Below are 21,511 nucleotides of genomic sequence, written 5' to 3' on the forward strand. Positions count from 1 at the left end.
CAGCGCGGTCGTTAACTTTTGTTTCCATTTAATTTTGAAGCTGGTATTCTAAAGCACTTCGGTTCCCTACCCCAACTGGTGATAGAGATTAGAGAAACATGCCATGAAGCCATCCCATACGGCTATGGCATGATATTCCAGTGGCTTCCAGGTCACTGCGGAGTCATCGGCGACGTATTGGCGGATGAAGCTGGCCGTACAGGCCGAAAAAGCGAACCCAATATCTTGATTCCGCTTTCATGAACCGATTGCGCGGGGACGCATCGTTCCTTTGCACGTACGATTACCGTGAAACAATGGAAAATACTATTTTTCAAATCCCCGTCTCTATATTCAAGATCCCCTTTTCCAGCGCCGTCTTCTGTATGGGCTGTCTCGGCCCCAGTCGACTTTGCTTTATCGACTGTGGTTCGGAGTGGCCTTTATGAAAGCCAACTCCTTCCTCGTCGGGATGGCCAGCAGCGCCCACTGTAACGCCTGTGTGGCGGAAGAGACAATCAAGTTTTTACAGCAGACACTATCTTGGGTCATCGGCCTCTACCATTAACGTTTTCTTCGCAAGTAAAGTGGTAGCCGATAAATGGATGATAAAGTTTGTTGAAGCAGTCGTAGATCGCTACTGTATATTACTGGATCTTAAGCAATCGTGAGCCTCACGTCACTTCGTCCCTCGTGATTTTGAGTCTCGAAATGATGCGGATACCTTGCTCCGGCGGTAGAAGTCCGCAACACGGCGTTTCTCGGATGTCCCTCGTACGATGTTCGAACCGTGGTTGACCTGCAACGCCTCAGTGGTCACGGTTTCCTTATAGCAGCTGAACTAGCTGCCTGTCCTATAACTTCTGATGTCCGCTAATATCGGCAGTACCGCACCGCACAAGGCAGAGCGCTACGAGCCACTGCACACTTCGTCATTTTGGGGCAATATGCATTTCTTTCAGCTAAACTTTTCGCTGCGAGTTAAGCGCTCACCGTCGTTGGTGCTGTGTTGGGCATGTTTATTTGGCGCTGTTGTCGAACGAAGCTCTTTAGCTACCACTCATCTGGTTTCGCGTCGCCATCGGCCCCGTAACCGAGCAAACGAAGAGGACGCCGACGACAGACGAGATAGAGCGACCAGGAGATCGGCGGAGGAAAGGTATGGAGATGACGGATTGCCGAGACCGCTCGAGACATGTTCGGTGGCACCGACGCGCTGCACGGTAACGCCAGAGTAGAGCGCGCCATCGTGCATTAACTGATGACCCAAATACTTCTTAAAGGGGCATTGAAGTGATTTGCAAACATTGCAAGATTACTAGCGCAAATTGTAGTCCGGAGTCCATGGGCTATGTTTCGACCACTCTAAGTACATTTACGCGAATTTATTTATAAGAAAAATCAATTCAAAATGCTATCCTCCTCTCTGCATCCTCGTCCATTTTCTGTGGCGTTTTCGTGTGACGTCAGGAGGAAATGACTTTGCTTGACTGCGTCACTGCACGGCTCGCCGACCTTGCCACATAGTCACTCGGTCCCGCGTTTAGTCCGCCGGCCGCCGACGGGTCGTCGCTATTCGTCCGCTCAGTTGAAACAAAGACACGACACGTTTGTGAATAAAAGAATGTTCCCTTTTTTACTTTGTTAGTTTGCACACTGTATCAGCTCCAGGTACAGGTCGCTCCACACAAACGCTGCACAAGCGCACATGCGACGCTTCGCTGGCTGGTACGCTATTCGGAAAATCTTAGGCCACTTGAACGCGGGAGAAGAGCCAGAGAAGTGAGTATAGGTATTAAGGAAATAAAATCAACTGAAGCTTTTACCGTACATCGTAAAACTAGGCAGCAGGAAGCAGTTTTTTGCGCTGTGTGAACAAGCACAGCAGTCAGCAGCACGACCACGCATCTGCGAACGCTTTCCCGTCTAAGAAATGCGATTGCTAGACGTCAGATATCGTGGAAATTTGGTGGACGCTTTCTGCACGGGTGCTATACAACAAATAGTCACCTAAGCTGCTTTAAATGCTAAAATAAATAAAAGTACAAACTGGTTATACATAATATACCTTATACTTCCAAGTACTTCCTTATACTTATACTTCCGAGTGGTCTGGAGCGCTAGGTAGGTTATTTTGCGAGTCGCAAGTTCGAATCCCCGAGGGTACATTCTTTTTCTTTTTTGTAACTTGATTGTTTCGTTTTCAGGCGATGTTTTCTATGCTGAGTTCCTCATTTTTTGGCCGTAACGTTCATTGCTCCACGAGCGAGTTCGCAAAACGCTCGCAGACTGACACTGACGCGGTAGCGAGTTCTCGTTGGCATGCTGTTGCCGTAAGCACCGACTGCTTGCGGGCGGTGGGCACAGGCCAGAATCAGCAGACCCTTGGCGTGGTGGGAACACGCTTTTTACAATACAAGCATGAGTTGGGAAAGGTCCAAATATGGGGGAAAAGCGCATGGCATTTGAGCATTTGCAGTGACACGGAGGGCGGTCATCCACTGCGCAGGCCTCGGCTTGTGATTGCTACGATACCAAGCCGTACTCCCTGTGATACATATGTGGTGCAGACAGGGAACCTCTTTCCCTCTCACAGTCACCTCACCTCACCAAGGCGTACTGGGAGGCTTATCGTAGGCATTTTACAGCCAAAAACATGGCAGAAGCGCGGTATGGCGATTGCTGAGATATCGAGAATGCCCATACAACGATAACTTCGGATGTCAAGCATGTTGTTTTACAGAACCCAAATTGAAACTTGTTTGAATGGCAATCTTGGACATAGTCCAATCGCGGTTCGCCTCCGGCCGACGTCACAGCCTTTAGCTGGTGCTGCCGCCGCAGATCGCGCATGGTAGTTTTTCTTCTTTAGGGCTTTATAAAGTAACTACCCACTTATCAACCAGATGAACGATGGAAAGTGTGGTAATTTCACCAAGTCTACGCAGTGCAAGCAAAAACAGGAGCTTTAAAATTCACTTCAGTGTCCCTTTAACACGCAGCAGGCACGCGCCGTCACCAAGAAGACTGCGATTCGCGCTGCACACGGGCTTGGCATAGGGAGTATTGTATTATTTAGCCATTTTTAACAGCGAAGCTGTCATGGCTGTTCTTAATGTTAGGCGCGTAGCACGTAACTCGTTTGAAGTACGAAATGATGCCGAGCGCTCGTGCGCACTTGCGTGGCGGCGTCCACCCAGGGTCGTCGGGCTACGAGTGTGCAACGCCTTACTGAGGCAACCTGTAGGTCCTGCTCCCGTGATTTTATGGCAGGAACTCGTATTAGTATACAGTGGGGATGCTGAGCTTGCAGAACACTTGCACACTCCTTGTGACGGTTGCCATGACGAACACGACGACATCGATGAATATTACGACGGCTGCTACTACCAGCACAGTGCAAAGCGGTGACGGAGCATCAAAGTAAACTATATCGAACGTATACAAATTCTTCGCGATGTCTCGTTCAATGCTCACACCGAAAGAAATACTGCAGCTTCGCAACGGTTCAAGCCTTTCGCAAATTAATGCAACCTTCCAAAGTTTTGAAAGCAAATCTTTGTACCTCTACCCCCCGAGGGACCTTTTGCGACCGTTGGCGAGACAGAAAACTCCTGCGAACAAAGAAAAGTTCCTCCCAGCGCTAGGAATCGAACCTGGAAAGATTATAGAAACGGATCAAGAGCCCGTTGTCTTACCAATTGAGCTACGAGCCCACGCGGAGACGGCGGAGACACACGGCGCACGCACAGACCACATCTGGAGGTTTACCCACTGCGTTCTCGCTGAATACCACGTGATAGCGTCCCGCGACCTATCGCGCTACTGTGCGCTCCACCCACGGCACGTGTAGCAGCCGTGGGCGCGCTTGCGCATGCGCTAGAAGTTAGTAAAATTAATGAAAGCTCACACCAATGCATGGCATCTCAATTCTCCTTCGCCTCTGCCGCCGATCTCATCGCCTCTGCCGGCGGTGGCAGAGACGGAGAAGTGAGATAATCTAACACCGGATTTTAGCTTCCCCTAATTTTATGAAGAACAGTTTCCACTCATGCGATTTACTAACACAACTCAACCAACCACTGCTGATGAATCATGCATTAAACTGGCCTTAGCAATGAATATCTTTTCGAAGTAATAAAGGGTGTGCTTATGTGAATTCCACTTGTCTCTGGTTTTACTCTTTGTAGAGCCACGTGTATGAATTCAAGTGACGTCGCATGGGTAATCGTTGTGGGGGTCGTTTACAGCCGCCTGCAGGCGATTTTAATAAAGTCTTCACTCACTCACTCACTCGCAGGGTGGATTGACTGGCATTTTTTTCATCAAGATTCTCCCTGCGCTGCACCGAAGCTAAAGAAACGCAAATAGCTTTCATTTGTATTTCATAGCTGTATGTCGGAGAATAACGCCTGGTTACTTATCCTAATGACTTTCAAGCCTTCTGGCGCCGGCGCATGCCCAGGTGAGAGCGTGTGCGGCCCAGTGCGCTCTCACTCCGCCGGTGGGCGGCGCTGCGCGCGGTGCTGCGCATGTGCAGTACTATCTATCTCCGCGGTCTCCTCTCCTTCGGGCGCGCTGCGCATATAACTGGTGTGCCGCTCTCCGGCGGCCTTTCGGTCGACGGTTGCTCTACGCGTGCGCTTGAACCCCCCTCAGCGTCGCAACACACCAGGGTTCCCGCGAGGGGAGGTGGGCGTAATTTTTTTTGTGTGGTGTAACAATATTGGGCGACAAAAGAGCGTCCTTTCATAATACGAATACGGGCCGTTTTAGCGCAGATAAATCCGAAACTGCTCCTCAGGTTTTAGCAGATAGCCGAAATGAATGTGCCTCAAGTCACAAATGTTTAGGCGTTTATTAGATTGCATACTGGCTGTAAAGATGTCGACGGTTCCACACAGAATCGGGAAGGCCGTTCACCCGGGCAGGATGGCAACCAGACCTCCGGGAATTTCTCGCGGCGCTCGGAAACCGGGAGGGACACGCGTGAGCCGCTCGCACGTGGGAATGCGTGACTCATCGCAGGCAGTGGTGTCGGCTGCCCGCGGCAACCCGTTCAGGAGGCCAAGGGACCTCGTCCCGCCGGCCTGTCCGCACCCTTCATTTTCCGAGAAACACGCAGCCGATGAGGGCGACGGCCTGGTTGGGAATGCGAGGGGGACAGGTCAAAGAGTACCCCACGGGGGGAGAGGGGCATTTTCGTCTTGTATATTTCTGTGCGCTCTTGCCACATAGAGGGAGCGAGTGTACGTGTCCATCATATTGGTGGTGTGTCATGATTGGATGTTTTCTGCATGTGGGCTGGACTCTCCGTGTTCTAAAAACGGAGCGCGAGAGTCCGGCCGGCCGTTCTGATTTACGGTGCGGTGCGTGCACCATCGGCTCTGCCGAGGAAGTCAGTCCCAATGTTTTCCGCTTTTGACTGTAATGTACAAATGTAAATAAGTGTACATAAATATTCCTTGCGTTACTTCAACTTCGTCTTCGAGGCCCCATTTGTCTGCAATGAGGAGATCGGCTACCCGGAAGACCGCAAAGCCACCCCAACCTCCAGTTGGCGTGCGAGGCGGAACTCCAACCAACAATTACTGGCGCAGTCGGCAGAACGGGTAGCGGAGGAGGAGACTAAGAGCAACGACGAGCAAGGAAGGAATGAAAAGGGAGTCAGCGGATTCAGCACAGCGGTCACCGGCTACGACGTCGGACGACGGTGTTCGAGACACCGGAGAGGCGAGCAGCGGCGGATTCGGGACGAGTCCACTGCTGGGTCAGCGGTGACAGCTGGGAAGCCACCACTTGGAGGGAGGGCGGCGTATCACAAGGACCGGCCGCGTACTCCATTGGCAACGGCGGCAACGAGACCGGCGACGGCGGCAACGACAGCAACGGAAGTCAAGAGCCAGCGCGTCGCATCTCGTCGGAGGGTGAGTCCTCTTTGTTCTTCACCTTGGCGTGAGCATCGCTGTCTGGGTGGGCACTAAGGGGTGCATGAACACGCGGTTCGCGCATTTAGACCCGGACAGGCGGAAGGTGAGAACAATGGGCGACGGAGAGGAGACGGTTGTGTCGGACGGCAGTTTGTCCGCGCCTGGAGCGCCGTTTAGCCAGACGGCAATGGACATGAAAAAACTGGAGGTCAGAGCTGCGGAGGAGAGGCGCCGGGCCCTCGAACTCGAGCTCGAGCTGGAAAAATTACGAGCGAGTAGGAGAGAAGAAAATGCGGCGCAAAACGCCGCAGTGTTGGAGAGAAGTGACGCGCGGGCGGAGTTGTGTCGGTACTCAAAATGGTTGTCAGGAGCGCTACCGAAGTTTCCGGCAGAAGCAGAAGTGCCTGTCTGGTTCGAGGCAGTAGAACACACTCTGGAAGCGTACGCTGTGCCGAAGGAACACTGGGGCCAAATTGTATTCCCTCTGATTGCGGAGAAGGTGCGGTTCCTTTCAACGCGCTTGACACCATCGCAGCACAGGGAGTATGAAGTGCTGAAAAAAGTGGTGCTAGAGGAGTTGAAGCTCTCGGCAGGGGAATATCGAAGGAGGTTCCTAACCTCGAAGAAGCTACCTAGTGAAGGCTGGAGGGCGTTCGCAACTCGCCTGCAGAGTTATTTTAATTGCTACGTTGAAGAAAGGGGTGTCAACACGTTTGAAGGGCTAGTTGAGTTGCTAGTAGCAGACCAGCTTAAGAACACGCTATCTGAAGAGGCTCTCCGATACGTAACTTTGCAGGAGGGTGAAGGCCTCTAAACGGTACCTCCGTCGAGGGCGTTCCGGTCCGTCCAAAATCATTCCGGCGGCCGGAACGCGCGGCGGAAGGCGAAAGGGGTTTAAACGGTACCTCCGGCACACCGCGCACTCCGGCGCCACGAGAGCCTCTCTATTGGTTTAGGCTACCCACCAAGCGGACCAATGACAACCTGCTACATCCTCAGAGCCAAAACAGCGTCAACAGCGCCTCTTTTTGGACAGCGAGCATTCATCGAAACAGTTTCTTGAGCTAGCCAGGAGGCTATGGCTAGCAACACCGTTGGCTTGTTTCAGAGCCGCCACTGCAATCCGCTAGTCCGCTGGCAACCAGACACTAGGGTCTGATCACTACCGGCAACTAGCGTCTGTGCTTTTTTGCTGGTGGCAGTGATTTTAGTTCGTCACCAGATGAGTACTCCTGTGAAGGAATGTTTAGTAGCATACATTCAAAATGCGCCTCGAGTCAGTTTTCCCCTCATGGCGGCATTTGTTGTAGCCGACACCGTGAGGCAGAAGCGACTAGTGGCTCGTAGACATAAGCCTATGCGGCAGATACTCAGAGGACGACGTAAAAGCAGTGAGTACTTCATGTTGGTCCAAGAAATGAGGGTTGGTGAAGGCCGGGACTTCTTCGAGTACTTCCGGATGTCGGTTGAAAGGTAATTATTTTTTTTATTTGCACTTTCTTTGCATCCGTTTTTGTGACACGTGCGCGCAATGTTTAGCGGGGAAGCCGCGCGTTACTGCTAACCTTTATGAAATTAAAGGGGGTAGGGACAAACAACTGGCTTGACTTCGCGATATTGCATTCAACAAGTCTGCCCGAGTAATGTCTACTTTTGCAACGGGGTCATCATACAGATGGTCGTGTTTCATTTATCCGTCTACTATTTCTGTTCGGGCCATGACCGTGTAAGCATCTTCGTATGTGTAAACGCCGGTACAAGGGGACCTGCATGCATAGTGTGCCATTGCCCCCTAGGACAACAAATGCTTGGTGGGAAACACAAACTCGTCTTCTTTCATAGCAGTGTAAGTCGGGAAAAAGTGGCTGCCCTGTTCTACCCCGTACATTGCTGAACCGACAAACTTCTATCCACGTCCATTGCCGTTCCCGTTTTACACCTGCATTCTGCTGTTGCCACCGTGCAGGTTTGACCGTCTCCTTGCTTTGGTGAGCCCACTGATCCGGCCAAAAAGGGTGACAAGAGTCACTGTGTCAGCCGGAGAGAAGCTCGCCTTAACGTTGAAGTAAGTTTGAGCTGTTAAATTTGAGTATGCAGTTTGCTTTTAAAGTACAGCCGGCTAATTTTGCAGTAATATCACAGGAGAGTTGACCGGCGTCTGGGTCAGTGCTTTATCACAGTGTAAAGCGGCAAACGAGCGAGAGTGCATCGCATGCACAGAGCGGTCCCGCCAGTGCAAACGTTGTCTGCTCGGCTGTTCCCGCAAGCACAACACAGCCCCTTTCCACAAGTTGTCAGCCGCCTATCTTGATTGCCGGAGCGGTGACAGTAGTTTTGTGTGCTCCTTGTTCACAGCAAGGCAGCTGATAACCAGCGGAAAGGGGCTGTGTCGTGCTTGCAGGAATAGCCTAGCAGATGACTTTTGCACTGGCGGGATCTCTCTGTGCATGCGATGTACTCTCGCACGTTTGCCGCTTTCTACCGTAGTAAGGCACTGACCCACACGCTGGTCGACGCTCCCGTGATATTACGGCAAAATTGGCTGGCTGTACATGTTTTGACCGAATTATAGCTAAGAGCAGTGCTTGGGTTTACAAGTCTTGTCTTTTGTCCTCCTGAACTTCACACTATAGTTCATACCACAAGCTAGATGCAGCACTGTGGAGGCTACATTGTTGTCAACCGCCCACCCCCTCAGGGCGCCGGGGCCTTGCTGTGCCAGAAGGGAGAAAGGAATGCCCTTTCAGGACCCCCTTCATGACGAGTCAGGCGCCCTCAGTGGGCGCACTATTGATAACAATGTAGCCTCCACAGTGCTGCAGCTAGCTTATGGTATGAACTGTAGTATAACAGCATGATATGAAATACCAGACGGAAAAAATGTGTACATTTTCGGGTTACTGGAGTGTGTTTCGTGCGGTTGGTACTTACAAATACGAACTGTGCATGCACAACACACTTCATATGCAGCATCATGTGTTGCAACGTAGAAATCTGGTCTCAGCGCATGCGTTGGTCTTCCACAGACAAGAGTATCACATGCCATTCAATCAGGCTCAGGTTCATTAAAGGAGCCATGAAGACAAAATACGAGTTTGTGTTATTCGAAAGATTTCGTGTTTTGTAGTGCCCCCAGCACTTGTTCGAATGCAAACGCTGCTTTATTCACTGAGAAATTAATCAATTTATGTTAAAATCTTAATTTTCCCGCTAAATCGTGTGTTTTCGTAGCTGCTATGACATCACAGACCGCTCTGCAGCCTAGAGTCCCTTGATTCCCGCGTCCGCTGTACAGAGTAGAGACACGTACACGCTGGGGCCGCCATTCTCGATCGCTCGCTCGCCGGCGAAGCAAGTCGTACCAAAATCGCGCTAGAATTATCGCCGCAACACGATTAACTGCCGAAGTTTGAATCAACTGATCTGTTTCGCGTTGCTGGGTCGCGTGGGAAACGAAACAAACAACGCGCAGAGCACGTTGACCCAATCGCAGCGGCACGAGACCGTTCAAAGGGTGTCTCCACCCTGGACGGCAGAATTGGTATCGCGGTTTGTTTTACGTTACGTTGCGCGTTTGTTTACGTTAATGAACCTAGATGGCGCCACCATACCGTGATGTGTCGTTTTCTGCCTTTTTTTCTGTTCTGGGAGAAAATCTTTTCGTGAAACATACTGCTCGCTCGACAGATATGTTCACGTAAGACACCGTCGCGTCAATCAACCGGCCAGTGTCGTCTGAGACAACCCCAAAGCCTCGCAGTCCTGTGCAGCTAAACAAGAATAGTGCGCGCAGTACCAACAACAGTAGTACGCAGCGGTACTTCTATGTTTACATGTGCTTTCGTAACTTACACTTACCACCATTCTTACGGCTTTAAAAAGAATGCGCCGTAAATTTAAGGCTAATAGCTTGTTCGGCAGGCTGATACTCTGCCTAATTTTTGTTTGTTTTTGCCGCCCTTCTCCAATCACAGAGCTGTCTCGTGTGACATCATAGGTTCTGTTGCAGGAAATGAGCTAGTGGGTCGCATGGCCATTCCCTTTTTAAATGCAGAGCATTTCTTTAACTCACAATGTCACCCGTTCCCGTTCTTGTAGGCGTCCGCAGCCAGGCCACTACACTATAAAAAAAATAAGTTACCGGCGCCCGGTTTCGATCCCATGACCCTGCGGGCGGAACACAAGGTACATGGTACTCTACCCACTGCGCCACAAAACCGACACAGAATCCAATGCTACGAACGCGCCTTATATCCTTGACTCATTCAAACTACGTCGTCAGCGGCGTGCGTTGGCGACTCAGCGGCGTGGTGTACACGTGATACCACCAACCCCCCAAACACTAAACGTTAACGCATACACCCACCCCCTATGCAACGCATTTACTCGAGTCCCCCTCGCGGGGAGATGGGCGCATACCCACTTAGGGGGATTGGCCAAGAAGAGCTATGGTACAAAAGAAAATGATGGGTAGGAATGTAAAGCGGGCATTGGCGCGGGCTCACTCCAGCTGTGCATTTACAAGTGTCCCTTGCCAGGGGCATGCGACGTTTTTTTCCTAATTATGTGGCTTATTTGAGTGAACTTCACGTTAAAAGTTGTGTCAGTATGATTCTAACGAGACAATCTTTTGAATGAACCAAACTTGTGTTTTCTCTTCATGGCTCCTTTAAGGACATGCTGTATATATAAGTTCAACACCATTTCAACACTACTGCACAGATGAGCAATAGGAAGGTTGTCCACTTTCTCTGGGGGCTCAACTAATTTCAGCTCGCAGGTAATGCAACATGTGTAACATTGTGCTTTAGATTATTCATATTTTCTCGTGTAAACCTGCACACGCATTCCGAACAGGATTTTGTTTGCACCTTGGTTTATTCAAGCTATAATGCCATCATATTGTAAATTTCATGTACTTATGCAGAAACCATTAGCAATGGCGTGTGATGTCTAGATATTCCCTATTTCAGGTTCCTGGCCCACGGATCATCAAAGCAGATAATTGCTAAATCGTACCGGGTCTCCTCGACGTCGGCGGGCCGTTACGTTTTGCAGACTTGCAAAGCTTTGCATAAGGTTCTAGAGCCATTGTACTTGCCAGAAATGACTACTGCCCGATGGAGAGAAATAGGGACTGATTTTGAAAACCTCTGGCAATTTCCTAATTGCATTGGGGCAATCGACGGCAAACATGTGCACATAGAGGCCCCAGCAAACTCTGGAGGCCTGTTCCGCACTTACAAAGGCCGGTTTGCGTCACTACTTCTCGCGGTGTGCGATGCCAGATATAGATTTATTCTAGTCGATGTAGGCGAGGCGGGATCCCGAGGAGATGCAGGTTGTTTCAACGAATGCAAATTCGGGATTAAATTTAGAAACGGCCTATTGCACATACCGGGCCCAAAACAGTTACCGGGAAGTCCTTGGGAAGCACCTCATGTTGTGGTCGGCGATGAAGCCTTCCCTCTCCGAGAGAACCTAATGCGCCCATACCCAGGCAAGCAACTGAACGCTGAAAGACGCATCTTTAACTACAGACTTTCTCGAGCCAGGAGAATTATTGAAAACTCCTTTGGCATCCTAGCAAACAGGTGGAGGATTCTACGCCAAGAAATGAAAGGTAAATTAGAGCTACTTGATGAAGTGATATGGTCCACTGTGCTTCTGCACAATTATCTCAGAACTCTTGATATTGAAAATCAGCCCCAGTTCATGTATTGCACTTCAGATGATGTGGACACTTTGCTTGTAGATGGTAGTATTGTGCCAGGTAGATGGAGACGAGAACAAGAAGCTGGTGACAACTTTTTGAGTGTTCCTCGTTTGGCAAGCAATAATTACTCTTCATCTGCAAAGGCAGTGAGGGAAACGTTCACACGCTACTTCCAAACGAGACACGGCAGGGTAGCATGGCAGGACAGGGTGCTGGCTCCAGACCTCTGATAGTGTGTGTGCCAGTTCCCCGGTGCTGTGATTTTGCCCCAAGCGCCCTGCCCGTTCTTGTGGTCGGCCGTTCTTCCGACACGGCCCCCTTCGGGTCCCTGCCGGGTTTCCGGATGGCCGCACCTGTGCTTGTTGTGCCGTGGATGGGGCGCCGGGCAGCACCGCATAACTCCGTTCTCTCCGGGCAAGTCTGCTGGCTTTAGGAATTCAAGCGACGGCCAGTGTGCAGTGACAGCTCAGCGCTGAGACGCGATAGGTGCTGATCATTTGCACTCTGGGACCCTGCTCCTTGAATGCCTAATGGTGATTTTGCCCCAAGCGCCCTGCCTGTTCTTGTGGTCGGCCGTTCTTCCGACACGGCCCCCTTCGGGTCCCTGCCGGGTTTCCGGCTGGCCGCACCTGTGCTTGTTGTGCCGTGGATGGGGCGCCGGGCAGCGCCACTTGTACATATCAAGCTTGTCGCTTTGTGCTTGATTTTCATTGTGCCGTGGCGAGTGCCGTGAAACTGCGTTGTTTTTGTGTGCGTGTGTGTGCCTTTGTGTCTGCTTGCTTGTTTGTTTGTTTTTCAGGTACAAATGCTGACCTGCAGGTGGTGCTGGTGCCTCAAGATTTATATCCTTGACCAACCTGGCATGTGGGTGGGCAAGGGATGTGATGAAAGAGTGGAATCTTCTTGTGCGTGCAACGGCTGGGAAACCAGACCAATCAGTTGTACTCTCGGCAGAACCTGCCTGCTAGAGAGCGCGGTCCCCAGTTGGCGGATAGGGGTCCTCTGCTGGCTGGCACTCACGTGTACCAGCAGTAGTTGTGGTGCTTGCACCTCGCGGACCAACAGGCATATCTTTTCAGGACATCATCAGGGCTGTACAGTCACCGAGCTTCGTTCGCACTTCCGAGGACCATCATGAAGAACTTCTCCACGCATCTCCTGGACACTGAAGCTGCCGAACTTGTGTAGTTTATACGTTAAATAAATGCATTTGTTGTGTCACCTTCCTTGCCTTTCTGTTGTATGCATGCTGCCAGCAGCCTAACCTGCAATCGGCTGTTTTGGAGTGTCAAAGAACTCTACGGCGCCGACACGTCTGTACGAAAAGCGTGCTCAGCATGTGCGAGGCTTTCAACGTGACTTTCATTGTTTCTGTTAGCGATAGTAGTTTATCACACCACTACCTGTAAGAAATGCAGGTGAAACGCTCGTCGTTCATAGCACCTTAAAAAGGGTCACCAAGATGGTTCGTCGCTCTTGTACGGCAGGACTGCAGGTTAAAAAAAGATTCATTCGGTGGGGTAGTTGTTTGAAATGAAGTCATTTGCAAATTGCCGGTTGCGTTTGAAGCGGTTTATTATTTTTTTAACATTCTAATTTGGCTGTGTGGTTTTTTTTTTTTTTTTTTTCCTGCCATGAGCCTAGCAAGACATGGATGCCTTGCAGGCAAGCCAGTACGGGGTTGAAACTTTTGCAGTTGTTGTGCGGCGGGAAAGCTGCGCGAGACCCTTGTGGGTTTCATCTTGTGCCCCGGTTGTCTTGGTGTATCTCGCAGCAGCATGTACAGTGCAAGTGTTGCACAAATTTCAAAGTGCACGTTATTTGTGCTCCTGTCCACTTCTGAATCTGTCATCTGCAGTCCTCTGATTCAACTTGAAATTTTCTGCTAGTTCCACTTGGGGTGTGATAGACTTGTAACAAGACCACTGGTAACAAAATTGTTTTATAGGTCTAAGTCAGTGTTCTTGTTTTTGTAAGTGTGAGAAGAGGTGATGGTAAAAAAATGGGATCTGGTTCGAACGTTCTTGTTTGGCATTTCTGAAAGCTAACCCAGCTCTTAATTCCTCAATCTCGGTCTCCATCGTTTGCAGGCATTTTGAATGGTGGTAATCGCCATCATTAAGCAGCAAATGGACAAACTTTGCTGGCTTCACAAAAGGAGCAAAACAAAAGACCTGTCAAAACAAGATTCGCTCCTCGCCTCTCACTACCCTGCGAACAGACTTGCCAGGAAAACACAAAACCAAATAAGAAGGCTCCTGCAGCACCTCTTCGCTCCCTTTGCAGACTACGTCAGCCCGGCCAGCATGAAAACTAAAAAGGCAACGCAAGCTGAACAATGTCGTTGAGCTGTTAGGCTGTTTTCGTGAGGTGCCCGAGATTGACGACGTTGCTTATATCCGATACTTATCTACATGTATTCATAATGGAGGACCTCTAGGTTTGAACTGTTATTGGTTCAAAGGTAAACTAACATCCCTGACAGAAGTTTTTGTTCCCTTGATGCTAGTCACTACTATCAAACATATGCCCAAGTTTAGGAAATAAGTTGACTAAGAAGCAAAAAGGCCTTTTTGATGTAAATACAGAAAGGCAATAAAAAGAGAAAAGGACACACACACTTTAATCACACCTTTCCTAATATGTTAACAAGCAACCAGAGACAGTTTTCGAAGATTGCGAATAAAAAACCTGACCTCGAATTAACACTGAAAACACTGGATTTGGCAACCCATAGCGATGACTGCTGCTGTTGACCCCTGCCTTTGCATTGACATTCTTGGGTTACATGTACAACTTGCATTGTTTGACTTCAGTAATGTAAACCAAGGCAAAAAGTATGAAACATGTTTGAAAAAAGTACACATTTTTATTTTCGATCATTCACAAATGTACGAGGGCAATCTCACCGAGACATGAAAATAAATTACTGGTGATCAACAAACCAAACAAGTGCACCCACAACTGCAAAATACCCAAGTTTTCTTCAAATTCCACCTAAGAAACAAGCTCTTTTGCAGCATTGTGGCAGAGACCTTGCTTTCACTAACTGAGAGTGCTAAAGGGTCTTTCCACCTACTCAGACATTACCACCTGCGATACAGCTTCTGCATTACAAAAAGGAAAAAAAAGACCGCCTCAAGGCCCTGACTCCAACCGGCTTTTTATCCAACCCTGCCCTCGCTCCCAAGATCAGCCGAAATTTTCATAAACAAATATTTTGCAAATGCTAGCCTTACCCCCGAGACATACCGTAAATGGTACACACCGTCTCTACCGCCTCGATGCCCCTTCTGCGCCTCCCCCACGCCTGCCAATCTCCAGCACCTAATTTGGCACTGTCCTAAGTTCGGGCGGTACAGAACCTTCAGGCCTCCTCCAAATACAACCTCCGTTTACATCGACCCTCGAACACTGGAACCCTCAATGCTCCAAGAGTGGTCTAGCACGAGCAGTTTAAAGTCGTGAGCCTGCCCTCCTCACCCGACGCGGCCTATCCAACCTTCTCAAGGAGTCCACCTGTTTCGGGTCGCACTGTACGCATTTGAGATGTCCCAAGTTACAAACCCCCCACCTTATACTCCCCCTTCCCCCACTTGACGTAGAGTCTCCCTCCCACAATAAAGGCTACCTCCTCCTCCTTGAAACAAGAAGGCTGTTTCCATTCACGGGCATGCAAAACAAACATTCAAGCTCTGAATTTGAGTTCCTTTGCGTCATGAGCAAATAGGTTTTTCTTGCATGTAGCAGCTATGGCATACAGTTCCAATTGGAAGTTCACACACTTCCTTGTCTGCATGCATGCACGTGTATGAAGCTTTTTTACAGCGCAGCCGTTAACCCTATGTGGTGGGGAGAGCACGATACAGCTCACTCAATAAGTTTGTAGATGAAATACAATCATTTTTCGTGTCATGACAAATAAAAGTAAATGTAAACCTTCTTAATTTCATCCAATGATAATTGTTATCGTGCTTGCTGACACAACAGATTGGTTAAATGACTGAATTGCTATAGCTGATGAATATCTTCAAGCAAAGTGTGCTACATCCCAAACAGTGGTGGCAGTACACTGGAAGGCAGACTCTAGTATCAATTTAGTCTCTTTGTATCCTAGACTACGGCACAGTAGCCCCCTAGTTGGCTACTGCAGGCTGCAAGCTACTCTGTTACGGAATGGAGCTAGGTGGCATTGTAGTATTTCATAGTGATGTTTTTCGTAGAATATCCAGTATAGCTGGTTCATTACAACCAAAGCAGCACAAAAACCTTGCCTTCAAGCGTGTGCATCAGGCAACGGGACAAACACTGGAGTGGGATGTGTCCCGCATGAACTGCGTCATTTCGTTACTCGATTTCTGTACACCAATGTGCAGTAATACAGGCTTCAGTACAATATGTGGGGAATTAGTTATGGCTTAACAATGTGCAACAATTGGCATGCATCCAGTGTTTTTTATTTTCTACATGACAGATGTGGACTCTCATTTATACATGTATGATGAGCTCATTATGGGTATGAGACAGTTGCTGTAGAAGGAAATGCGAATATTTGGGGGAGCAGCAGAGTTACAGCTGTTTATAGCCTATGTATTCATATGTCACTCGAACAGCAAGTGTCGGACATGTCTTGCTGTTGCTCTTTGGTGTTGTTAATAATCTTGTGCAATGTTTAACCTTGTGCTTAATGGGGCATTCCCTGGAAATAAAATCACGGTTGTCCATTTTGCAGATGCCATGCTTATATTAACTGTTTCTTGAGAGTTGTGCAATCATATTAAGGCTGTGTACATGAGGCAAGTGTAATGGAAGTTGGTTTGGAATTCACTTGGTAGCCTCTCAGCTCCATGGAAGAAAGACGGCATACTTTGTGGCAAGTTCATGCATGTTAATGTTGGCAAATTTGAGACAAAAACAAAAGGTACGGAGGAGGAGGAGGAGACATGCAAGATCGAATGAGTGAGTGCCTTAGGAGCTCTGGAATGCAGTTTCCACTGGCACTGTCTGAGCTGTCAAATGCCAGTGTCAACGAGATATTTCCAACTGAAAAATGTCTCTAGCAGTTTAACAAAAGCCGAAATTTATTTCCATGAATGGGTGTTCTATTCATTTATTGCAAATCAATTCAACACACACACACTGTCTTGGGTGGCATGGCTAAAGTCAAAAGAAAATATCGCTGACAGGGCCATTTCACCTGTAACAATCAGGGAAGCAGCGAGATCACAAGAAACAACAGAAATGTTGCTGCACAGTCTATAGAGCGAAGAAAAAGAGAAAGAGTGAGAAAAAAACAAACGACTGGAGAGATGTTTTGTAAAAAATGACAGCTTATATACCTAATCCTTTTTTAAACTGTGAAAGAAAGCGAGGTTTGTTGGTGTAAAAGTAAAGTCTGGAAACAAGGTGATGAGTTTTATTTTTTAGTTGCTGCTCGTCCTGTCAATTGTTCCATTTTACTCGTGCATGACTGTGCCACAGAGCTGAATGTAGAGTGATCCCCACTCCGGAAGGGAAAAAGCTACATAGTGGATACCATGTAAAATGGCCGTGAGGGTGTGCACTACGGCATGCATGCATTGTGTAGGAAGCTGCCGACTTTATGGCCGCAAAACAGCAGCAACACAAGCGATGCCAGAGGGTGAAAAAAGACTTTAGACATGCTCCAGTAGCACTGCAATCCGCTTGATAAAGGTGAACATTGTCTGGTGATATTTTACTAGGTGGGTGAACAATTTGTAAAAATTTTTCTAAGGGTGCGAAAAGGGACAGCCTTAAATATTACCACATTAAACTTGGAGAACAAAAACTACGCTGGCATATTTTACATGCAAGCACCAAATTGGTGAAACTTAATGGTGCAATTATTTAGTGGTTAAGCCCCTACTTCCCCTCCCTCTCCTTTTTTTTAAAACTTACTACTTGAGCCATGTTTCGTGCGTGTTCCCCACTGAAGAAACTTTAGGTAAATTCAGCATCTGTTCCATCTTAACAGTGTTACTTTGGCAAAAGCATGCTTGCCAAGAACAGCAAAAATTGTTTACTCATGCATACTGTTAACACACAGAAAGTGGGCTGTGGGAGTGCGCACTTGTTTAAGACTGCATGTTCTCAACAATGAGTTGACCGAGCCAGAATGGCACATTGTATCACCCGTTTTTATACATTTCAATTAGCCTTTTTTTTTTCTACTACGTGTCCAATTTACAAGGTGATATAAAACCTGGGACATCACCAACGCAACACCTATATTTACAGACTTAGACAACTCTGCACCGCTGCTTCCACAAGTCCTGCAGAGTGCAACCTATTAGGCAATAATCCTAGCCACAGCAATTACTGGCTAGGATTCTTGCCTAGCCCCTGCACTCAATGACATGTTGGTGGCTCATTTTGACCAGAAGTGGGACTAGGCAACCTTGGTGTTGTGCGCGTTTTCAGGTTTGTAAATGACTGCCATCTTCTTTTCAAGTCGTCAGCTGGCCCATCGGACAAACACTGCTAGACGGGTTCTGGCAGTTTTCGAAGGGGCGCTTGACTGCCTCACACTAACCGTGGAGCTGCCACTTGAACGTGGCCCGAGGTTCCTTGACCTGGAGCTGACATTGTTGGAGAACCATGTTTGCTGGGTGTACTAGAGCACCGCACGGGCCCGTTGTCTCAAGCCGAGGCCCAGCCCAAGCCCGGACATTCATTTTTGAGCCTAGGGAGGGCCTGCGTGTGTGTGACGAGGCCCGGTCTTAGACGCCGAAGAAAATTTGTTTATTATACATTTGGTCCAGTGTCTTCGTAGCGGGAAATCAGACAAAGCATCTAGTCCTTACAAGCACGTCCTGAATTGAAACGCAAAAAATAAGGGTTTCAAAGTGCACGTAGTTTAGCTTACACCGTCTGCAGTTCACGCCACATGGGCGTAATAATAGCTCGTATCCTTACACGAGAGACGCCATAACCTTTGATGACTAGACTCTTAGCAACTTCACGTGATTGTCTCGGTCACAAGTTGGCATTGCTGAAATTTCTTGCTCCCCATTTGAATTCCCGAGCGTTGAAATATTTTCCCTGCAGCAGTTGTTCAGCGGTGGCACTTCTCTAGCACGTGCGAGTTTGATTTTCAGCCCTGCAGCCGCATTCAGATTGGTTCAACATCTAAAACACGCGTACACAGACATAGGTGCACAGCTCCAGGGTGTCTTAATTAATAACTTCACCACTAGAACAATCCTTGTAACCGTATCTTTCGTATGTTATACACCAAATTATAAAATCTTGATGCAGTGCATGAAATGTCATTAATAATTACAGCGTAGTGACTATCTGACCTAGCAAAACACGTTTTTAAAACAATGTGTACAAGTAACATCAAGACGCGTGTAGAAGTGAACTCGGAATATTCATTTTTATGCTCTTTTCTCTACTTCACGTCGAAACTAGCAACGGCCGGGGGTTGAATTCGGCCCGAGTCCGGCCCATAACGTCAAGCCCAAGCCAGGCCTGGGCCCTCCGGCAATTGACTTCGCCAGCCGGGTCGGGTCCGGGCTTTCGGGCGGGCCCAGGGCCACGCAGTGCTCTAGGGTGTACTCTCCTTACTCCAGGAAAGCCTTGCTTCCATTCGCCTCTGGTCACTCAAGTTGGTCAAGTAGGGCATAGCGGTTGCTGCCTCAAAGGGGCCCTAAATAGGTTTCCGAAGGTCGCCATTTCAATTGCGCAATCGCTAGAGTACCCCTTCACGACAACGTATACCAAATATTACACCTCTGCGTAAAGCAGGGGCCGCACAAACACGCAAAACAGATTCCACTTTCTCTCCTGGCTTACCAACCGTACCTTGCCGCCACACTTTCACGCTGTGACGTAGTTTTGTCTGCACTGACGTGCCGCTACGATGCACGAGACATTGCCCAGTACGGCGCCGCGAACGCGAACCACAGCGACAGCACTCACCGCGCAACCGGAATCTCGTGGGCGGAGCATGCGCGTCGAGTGCTAAAAAAAAAAGCGCGCGCAGGGCTTAGCACAGCCAACGACTACACGTGCATCAAGGAGGGTGATGGATTGCCCTGTTTCTCTCGGTGGTCTTGCGCCAGGTCGATGACGTCATGGCTTCCACAGTGCTTTGGAGGAGCTACTAGAGGAGGAGAGCCCCAGGCCTTATGGGTGGCCCCTTTTAACGAGTGATAACTCGGCTAATATTTAACGCATTTAAACAATTTTTGCGGGATGACGTTTCTTGGACAGTACTCCAGTGACTGCACACGCAAAATCGTAACATTCGGCACCCTATTTAGGGCCCCTTTAAGAAACGCCCTCGTAAGGTCCTGCCAGCATCAAATACAGGTCAGTTTTGTCTTGCAGGTCGGGAAACTGTTCCAGGCAGGCTTCCCTGCATTCATGCTATGCGGCTTGGCAGGAAAGCTTTTAAGTGAGCAGCACTCCCAACAAACTCGCAGCTATGTGCCGATAGTGAACCGCTGTGGACCTAGGCCGCCTGTCTGCACCAAGAAGCATGCCAGTGCGTTTGTGGAGTGTACAAAAAACGTAGTGTATGAAATTGCCTTTAAGTACGCCCGTGTATACGTAGGACAGACCTCAACGACCTCATTGCTGCCTCAAAAACCGGTTGCGGGAGCATGCGGCGACGCTGAAGACAGGAACAGGAAACAATTTGATGCTTCACCGTAAGACGGAATGCAAGCCTAGGGGCTGCGTGACAGCGTTCGAAGGACCCGAGTGCTACAGTTGTACCACAAAAAAGAACGGGAAATATCTGAGGCCCAAGTCATAAATTATGTGTGGGACCGGTGTGTCAGCAAGCCTTCAGTTGATCTTTCGAGTGAAGTGGATTATCTGGATGATTAGTAAGGAGGGTGCTGCTGCTGTAATCGCTTCACACGTGGTGCAAACTAGTATTACTTGGTGTTTTTCGTGCCTTCACAATAGCTGTCAGAGTGAATAAAGCTCAGTTATTAGTGCACCTCTTTCCTGTCAGTTTTCTTTCCTCCACTGTGCCTGGCGCTTGATCTGTTCCCATGATTAGCGGGCTCTGCTCAACGCAGGTCACTTCCCATGTGACAATCGTGCTTTAAAACAGGGGTCTCAAATACACGGTTCGCAGACCTTTCGATTGCAACCTGGCCTGTGTGTATTTACCCTGCTCACATAGCCAAGGATGCAGACGACCAGAGACTGCTCAAAAACGCATGGAGGCCATGCAGGCAGGCTGCTAAACTGAGGTGCCATTAAGTCGGGTGCGCAATGTTTACAGGCAACTGCAACTTGTGAATTGGACACTCTACAGTGCGTACAGGGCTGGGCGAGCACAGGGTATTTTCATAACTTTGATTGTTTACCCCGCCATTCTTACTGCTGTAAAATGAATATGCCTTACATTTAAGCGCAAACGGCTCCTTCAGCAAGCTTATAAGCTTTGTCTAACTTGCATTTGCTTTTGCTGGCCTCAGCCAATCACACAGCTGGACACACATGACATCATAGGTCCTGTTGTGGGAACTGAGGTAGTGGGTCGCATGGCCACCCCCTTTCTCCCTGATTATATCGCTTATTTGACTGAGGTGCGCATTAAAAGCGGTGTCAGTATGATAATGTGACAATCTTTCGAATGAACTAAACTTGTGTTTTGTCTTCATGGCCTCTAAGTATAAACTGAAGGACAGCACTGAACAACTTGATCAAATAAACCAAGAACTGAAAGGCTAATCAAAATGATTTTATAAGGGCTCAACACAGCCAAAGCTACACAACACGTTCAAAAGCCTGTTAGTATAACTGGCACTATCGAGACCAAAATTTTGGACTGAGATGAATGCAGTCGCGCTAAGTGGGATAATTACATTGAATACAACTGGGCCTTCGCATCAAGACAAAA

General features: G+C 48.7%; 1 long non-coding RNA gene across 1 annotated transcript; it reads left to right on the top strand.

Annotated features, from left to right (window-relative positions):
- The first annotated feature begins 6,730 nt into the window (after window positions 1–6,730).
- Window positions 6,731–12,846, top strand: LOC144150969 (uncharacterized). The gene is made up of 3 exons (XR_013318589.1): window positions 6,731–7,382; window positions 7,876–7,974; window positions 10,883–12,846. It is a non-coding gene; the product is annotated as an uncharacterized LOC144150969 (long non-coding RNA).
- The last annotated feature ends 8,665 nt before the right edge of the window (window positions 12,847–21,511 follow it).

This window comes from Haemaphysalis longicornis, unplaced genomic scaffold (genome assembly GCF_048455015.1).
Source record: "Haemaphysalis longicornis isolate Haplotype H1 unplaced genomic scaffold, Haemaphysalis longicornis Haplotype H1 scaffold_86, whole genome shotgun sequence".
Taxonomy (NCBI): Eukaryota; Metazoa; Arthropoda; class Arachnida; order Ixodida; family Ixodidae; genus Haemaphysalis; species Haemaphysalis longicornis.